Source organism: Triticum urartu, chromosome 3 (genome assembly GCF_003073215.2).
Source record: "Triticum urartu cultivar G1812 chromosome 3, Tu2.1, whole genome shotgun sequence".
Lineage (NCBI taxonomy): Eukaryota > Viridiplantae > Streptophyta > Magnoliopsida > Poales > Poaceae > Triticum > Triticum urartu.
This window is the reverse complement of record NC_053024.1, coordinates 736,400,741-736,406,455: the sequence shown is the minus strand read 5'-3', so window position 1 is coordinate 736,406,455 and position 5,715 is coordinate 736,400,741. Positions and strand designations below refer to the sequence as shown.

Sequence of the window (5,715 nt, the reverse complement as noted above, 5' to 3'; positions counted from 1 at the left end):
GTGTCCGAACGTCATATCCGTACTTTATTGGATATAGTGCAATCTATGATGTTTCTTACCGATTTACCACTATCGTTTTGGGGTTGTGCATTAAAGACAGCTGCATTCACGTTTAAAAGGGCACCATCTAAGTCCGTTGAGATGACACAATCTGAACTGTGGTTTGGCAAGAAACCAAAGTTGTCGTTTCTTAAAGTTTGGGATTGTGATGCTTATATGAAAAGGTTTCATCCTGATAAGCTCAAAACCAAATCGGAGAAATATGTCTTCATAGGATACCCAAAGGAAACTGTTGGGTACACCTTCTATCACAGATCCGAAGGCAAGACATTCTTTGCTAAGAATGGATTCTTTCCAGAGAAGGAGTTTCTCTTGAAAGAAGTGAGTGGGAGAAAAGTAGAAAACTTGATAAGGTAATTGTACCTTCTCCCTTATTGGAAAGTAGTTCATCACAAAAACTGTTCTTGTGACTACTACACCAATTAGTGAGGAAGCTAATGATGATGATCATGTAACTTCAGATCAAGTTACTACCGAACCTCGTAGGTAAACCAGAGTGAGATCCGCACTAGAGTGGTATGGTAATCCTGTTCTGGGGGTCATGTTACTTAACCATGACGAGCCTACAAACTATGAGGAAGCGATGATGAGCCCAGATTTCGTGAAATGGCTTGAGGCCATGAAATCTGAGATGAGATCTATGTATGAGAACGAAGTATGGACTTTGATTGACTTGCCCATTGATCGGCAAGCCATTGATATTAAATGGATCTTCAAGAGGAAGACAGACGCTGATAGTAGTGTCACTATCTACAAAAGTTAGAATTGTCACAAAAGGTTTTCGACAAGTTCAAGGTGTTGACTACGATGAGAGTTTCTCACTCGTATCTATGCTTGAGTCTGTCCGAATCATGTTAGTAATTGCCGCATTTTATGAAATCTGGCAAATGGATAAACAACACTGCATTCCTTAATGGATTTATTAAAGAAGAGTTGTATATGATGCAACCAGAAGGTTTTGTCAATCCGAAAGGTGCTAACAAAATGTGCAAGCTCCAGCGATCCATCTGTGGACTAGTGCAAGCATCTCGGAGTTGGAATATACGCTTTGATGAGTTGATCAAAGCATATAGTTTTATACAGACTTGCGGTGAAGCATGTATTTACAAGAAAGTGAGTGGGAGCACTACAGCATTTCTGATAAGTATATGTGAATGACATATTGTTGATCGGAAATAATGTAGAATTATTCTGTAAAGCATAAAGGGGTGTTTGAAAGGAGTTTTTCAAAGAAAGACTTCGGTGAAGCTGCTTACATATTGAGCTTCAAGATCTATAGAGATAGATCAAGACGCTTGATAAGTTTTTTCAATGAGTACATACCTTGACAAGATTTTGAAGTAGTTCAAAATGGGCATCCAGATCCCCCTATTGGTTATTGACCAGAGACGTGTCTCGGTCATGTCTACATTGTTCTCGAACCCGCAGGGTCCGCACGCTTAAGGTTTCGATAACAGTTATATTATGAGTTTATACGTTTTGATGTACCGAAGGTTGTTCGGAGTCCCGGATGTGATCACGGACATGACGAGGAGTCTCGAAATGGTCGAGACATAAATTTGATATATTGGAAGCCTATGTTTGGATATCGGAAGTGTTTCGGTGAAATCGGGATTTTACCAGAGTACCGGAAGGTTACCGAAACCCCCCGGAAGCTATATGGGCCTTAGTGGGCCTTAGTGGAAAAGAGAAGGGGCAGCCCAAGATGGGTCGCGCGCCCCTCCCCTCCCTTGGTCCGAATAGGACAAGGAGAGGGGACCGGCCCCCCTCTCTTTTCCCCCCTCCGCGAATCCTATTCCAACTAGGATTGGGGGGGGATCCTACTCCCAGAGGGAGTAGGACTCCTCCTGGCGCGCCTCTCCTAGGCCGGCCACACCCCTCCTTGATCATTTATACACGGAGGCAGGGGAACCCCAGAGACACACAAGTTGATCCACGTGATCATATTCTTAGCCGTGTGCGGCGCCCCCTGCCACCATAGTCCTCGATAATATTGTAGCGGTGCTTAGGCGAAGCCCTGCGACAGTAGTGCATCAAGATTGTCACCACGCCGTCGTGCTGACGGAACTCTTCCCCGACACTTTGCTGGATAGGAGTCCGGGGATCGTCATCGAGCTGAACGTGTGCTAGAACTCGGAGGTGTCGTAGTTTCGGTGCTTGATCGGTCGGGCCGTGGAGACGTACGACTACATCAACCAAACGCTTCCGTTGTCGATCTACAAGGGTACGTAGATCACACTCTCCCCTCGTTGCTATGCATCACCATGATCTTGCGTGTGCGTAGGAAAATTTTTGAAATTACTACGTTCCCCAACATCTACCGCTTCGCGCGCACCCACGTTGGCGGCGGCCTTGCCCGCCCCCGCGTCGCCTGTGGCCTCGCCTGCCGACTCGTCCGCCTCGGCTGCAGTCTCACCCGCACTCATGTCGCCGCCACCCGCGGTCTCCTCCGCGGACGCCTCTTTGCCACCCGTGGCATCGCCCGCGGCCTTGACGCCGCCGTCTGCGGTCTCGCCTAAGGCCTCGACCGCCGCCTCACCCGCCGTTTCTCCCGCGGCCACGCCTTTGTCCTCTTCCATGGTTGTGCCTCCGCCTCGACGACGGGTCGCCCCCCCCCCCCCCCCCCCCCCCCCCCCCCCCCCCCCCCCCCCCCCCCCCCCCCCCCCCCCCCCCCCCCCCCCCCCCCGCCGCCTCCGCCGCCTCATCACTCCATGGTGACACGTGCTAAAGACGTGATCCATCAACCGAACCCTCGCTATCACAATCTCAGCGCCACAGTCATCTCCCAGTACCGCGCTCGGTGCGTTCTGCACTAAGTGATCCGCACTAGCTAGCGGCTATGCGTGCTGAGTATGATGCTCTCGTCGCCAACCGGACCTAGACGTTGGTCCCTCGCCCTCCTGTCTTATAAATGTGTCTAAATACATCAGTATCTTAGACAAATAATTACATGATGGCAGCAAATGGCATGTGAAGCTGCAGCGAAGGTCAAAACCAACACACGCATGCAAGAAGGAATCAAAGCTATGGCAGCAAAGGGACCACACCCGTGTGTCAGGTGGACATGGAAGAAAGGGCATGGGAAACCAGGGGCCAGTGCGCACCCCACCACAAATCATGATTAGGAAATCTGACTGCCCAACGCACCCCACCACAAACAGGGTCTAGTGGCCGGCGGCCGCTCGCGAGCGCTATCGAGCCAACAGATTTTGCGGGTCGGAAGGAGGCCTTCTTTTCTGGGAACGGGGGACAAGAATTTTCCTTTTCTGGCCGGCCGCTCGCTACCGCTAGCGAGCCAACGGCCGCCAGCCAGATGCAACCTACCACCATATCATGTTTAATAAGAACCTCAGGAGTCACCTACGAGCTCATCTTTAGTCGGCACCGTTGTCTCCTACTCCTATTCCAGGTAGCAAGATTTAGGCTTTTGCCGGCCTGCCAAGGCTAACTGGTCTCCATCCTCCATGGCTGCTCACACCGCTGGTGCGACACCTTCCTGGAGCTCATCGGCCATTGTCGCCGAGGACGTATCCTGGTCGCACGTCCTCAAGATCATGGGCTACTCCCGCACAAAGGGACTCGGCAACGGCGAATGCATCACATCCGAGAAGTTCGTCGTCAGGGGCCATTGCTGGCGCCTCAAATACTACCCTGATGGCAAGGTCACAGTCCACGGCGATTGACCGAGCCTCCCTTTGGACCGGCCGAAACTGGCCCGGACCGGACCGGACCGAGCTTACATGCGGTCCTGTTTTTCAGGACCGGACCGGCTGCACCTCAGCTCGGTGCGGACCGAGGGGACCGACTGGACCGAGTGCAGTTTCTGCGTGGGAGTGTGCCGGGAGCCTTTTTAGAACTCTTTTGACAGCAAATTGGAACATATAGATTATTAGGTTGCAAAAGAGGTTCAAATGGACGAAAATTAAGCAAGTTTGCAAGAAAAACAGCACAGGAAGTTGTCCAACTGAAGAAAGTTCAGAGAAAATGAACAAATACCAACTGAAGAAAGTTCAGAGGGAGTGAACAATTACCAACTGAAGAAAGTTCAGAGAGAAGGAACAATTACAAACTAGCGGCGACGACATGCAGGACTACAGGTGCACGTGCAGCAGCTCAGCTCCGTCCCCCGCGTCGTCCAGCTTCGTGCTCGACTGCGGCTAACCGGCGAGGAGGTGGTCGAAGACGGGCAGGTGGAGACGGCAACGGACGACGACGGCGAGCAGGTCCAGCCGTGCAGACACGACGCTCCCTCCTTGGCTCCTCCACTCCTCCTTTCACCGCGTGCAGGTGCAGCCTAGGAGGTGGTGGTCGACGATGGCAACGGTGGCCGACGGAGGCGGCGCTCCCTATGCAGCCAAGAGGAAAGGGGATCGAGGAATTGGGGGTGCGGGGGCCTTTGCCCTAGCGTCATATCGACTTTCTGTCCTGCACTGGACTGCTGGGCTGTGCGCCTGGGCCAAATGCCGCGGTCCGACCGAGCCAGCTCGGTCAAAAACAGGACCGGACCGACTTGTTTTCGGGCCTGTTTCTGCAGACCGGACCGGCCAGTTTTGTTAGCGGGCCAGGAGTCCCGAACGGTACGGTCCTTAGCTGGCCGCGAGCCGGGCCGAAAGCTCGCTCGCCACGTCCAGCCTGAGATAACACCGACGGCAAGGATGTGAAGGCAACTTTCAAGGTTAGTTTGCTCAACCAGGATGGGCAACCGGTGTCATCGCGCAGCCGGACAAGTGACCTCTGTGCTTTCAGTCCCAAACGAGGATGGGGATTCAACAAATTCATCAAGAGGAAAGATTTGGAGGAATCATCGATTCTGAAAGATGATTGCTTCCGCATCAGGTGTGATGTCACATTCACGAAGAAGATCCACACCTTTACCAGTGAGACACGGGCTGCGCGGTACGTGGTCGTCCCGCCGTGACTTACACCGCCAACTGCTCCACCTCTTGACAAGCAGGCAGGCAGGGGACGTGACTTTCGATGTCGACGGTGAGCTGTTCCCGGCGCATAGGTACATGCTTGCTGCTCGGTCATCGGTCTTCATGGCTGAGCTCTTTGGTCCAATGAAAGAGAAGGAGGCCACCTGCGTACGGACTAAGGTATTCAAAGCCATGCTTCACTTCATCTACACCGACGCACTGCCAGAGATTGACGAAAGTGAAGCTATGGAGATGGCACAACATTTGCTGGTAGCGGCAGACAGGTATAACCTCGACAGGCTCAAGTTGATGTGCGAGGAGACCTTGTGCAACTACATCAGCAAAGGCACAGCAGCCACCACGTTGGCGTTGGCTGTGCAGCATGGCTGTGAAGGCCTCAAGGCGGCATGCTTCTCGTTCCTCGCTTCACTCGACAACCTCAAGGCAGTCATGGCGAGTGATGGCTTTTCTCATCTGAGGAGCAGCTTTCCCTCCATCTTAGAGGAGCTGGTCACAAACCTTGCTCCCTGTTGAGTATTGCCTTCCACTGGAAATCAGCAAATTCGGATTGTTTTGAATTTCCAAATATTTTCCCCCTAGTTACTATATTTCCAAAAGACATCCATGTTACTAGCATTCAACTATTGTTGCGCTGTTTACCGAAGAAAAAAACTACTGTTGCGCTGTTAACATTAAGCCTGAAAAACTGTCTCTTAAGTTTGCACAGCTCCGTGGTACG

At 52.0% G+C, this 5,715-nt stretch overlaps 1 pseudogene; it reads left to right on the top strand.

Annotated features, from left to right (window-relative positions):
- The first annotated feature begins 3,524 nt into the window (after positions 1–3,524).
- LOC125547375 lies at positions 3,525–5,510 on the top strand (annotated as a pseudogene).
- The last annotated feature ends 205 nt before the right edge of the window (positions 5,511–5,715 follow it).